Source organism: Pteropus alecto, unplaced genomic scaffold (genome assembly GCF_000325575.1).
Source record: "Pteropus alecto unplaced genomic scaffold, ASM32557v1 scaffold67, whole genome shotgun sequence".
Classification (NCBI taxonomy): Eukaryota; Metazoa; Chordata; class Mammalia; order Chiroptera; family Pteropodidae; genus Pteropus; species Pteropus alecto.
In genome coordinates this window covers 7,098,837-7,100,503 of record NW_006441061.1, presented here as the reverse complement: position 1 = coordinate 7,100,503, position 1,667 = coordinate 7,098,837, and positions in this window count along the sequence as shown.

Below are 1,667 nucleotides of genomic sequence, written 5' to 3'. Positions count from 1 at the left end.
GCATGACGCTCCACCTGGCCCGCAGCTCCTCTCTCCGCGCTCCCTCCGCTGCGGGGCCCGTCAGCACCGCGGACAGCGCCTCCCGGCCCCGCGGGTGCAGCTCTCAGCCGGTCCTGCGCGCGCGCCTTCGCCTCCCCCCCTTCCTTTAAAAAATGAACTTGTGTCACTTTTACTTTGGGGCTGGATTTTTTTTGTTTGTTTCTTTTTTTTTTTTCGTTATGTTGTGTGTGTGTGTTTTTTTTTAAAGGGGACTCGCCCACGTGTCCCCGGAGTGATGAAGCTGATTGGCTCCGGCCGATTTTGGGGGTGATGTCACAGCTCCGCAAGCCGCTGCCCGATTCCCTTTCAGTCTGATTAAAAGAGACACTGAATTAATTACAGCACAGACCCAACTGTTTACTGGCGGTTTCCACACGGTTTGCTTTCGTTAGGCCGGTGATGAGGCTTCTAATGAGGGTGATTAGCTGAGGGGGGCACGGGCCGGCGGGGAGGGGCCCGGAGCCGGCTGCCACTGCCGGTGGGTTGGGATGTGAGGTTTTTTAAGTTTCCCCCGACCCTTTCTCACAATTATTCAAATGATTCGTCCGCGGGGCTGTCATAGACCCTTTTTCTCTCCCTCGTCTTTTCTTCCTCCAGCAACGGAAAGGGGCTAAACCCAGCAGAGAGAGAAGTGTGCGTGCGGAGAAGCCCTGTCCTGCAGCGGGGGAGAGCTTTTGATTTACGTTGCACTGCTTTCGGGCACTTCCATTGGGTTCTAGATGTTTCGAATGTGAGACAATCTGCAGTCCTCTCTCTGCCCCCTTAGGACCCTGCGGCCTGGCAGGGGTGGGGAAAGCCTGGCGTCTGCCCCGAGAGGGGGCGGGAGCGGTGGTTTCGCGGTGGAGCGAGGGTGGAGAACGCGGGAGGATCGTGTCTGGGACTTGGGGGGACCCCGAGAAATCCGTGAGGGAGGCGACGCAACGCACCAGAAAGGCAGGGACCCGGACCTGGCCGATAGCCCTCCCGTGGCGCGGCCCGCGGGTCGGGCGTTTCTGTACCTCTGAACAGGACCGCGCCAGAGCTTCCGAGGGCGAGTGTAGACATCTGCGAACGGCTTCTTAGTCCACGCAGAGCGGGAGCTCGCCCGCGGGTGTATTCTTAAGGCAGCGCCGGAAACGCGGTCCTTCCATTGTCCCTGGCGCGCCCTCTCGCCCGCCCCGCTCCGCCGCGGGCTCGCTCCGCGCCTTTCAGGTCTCGGCCTCTGGCCTCCGGTGCCGGCGCCCAGCGCGGCGCGCAGAGCCAAAGCGCGTCCCAGGCCTGGACCCTCCTGACGCGGCCCCTGGGATCGCGATCCGGGTCCGCGGTCCAAGGGCGGAGGGAGCCCAGCCCGCGGCCTTGCCGCGCGTCCACGCCCGGAGCCCCGGCGTTCCGGGGCGGGCCCGCCCGCCCCTGTCCCCGTCCCTAGGGCCCCTAGAAAACCACCCGCGCCCCGCGTGTCGGGCTCAGAGTCCGAGACCGCAGCGGAAGAGTGAGGCGCCCGTGACCCCCAAACCCGAGACCCGGCCCGGGGAAGCCTCGCACGGCCGGACAGAACAGAAACTTTCTTGCCCCGAGGGCGAGGTCGGCGGTGGCCTCCAGCCGGCTCCGCGCGCTCTCCCCCTGCGCCCGCCGGCAGATTGGAAGCGGAC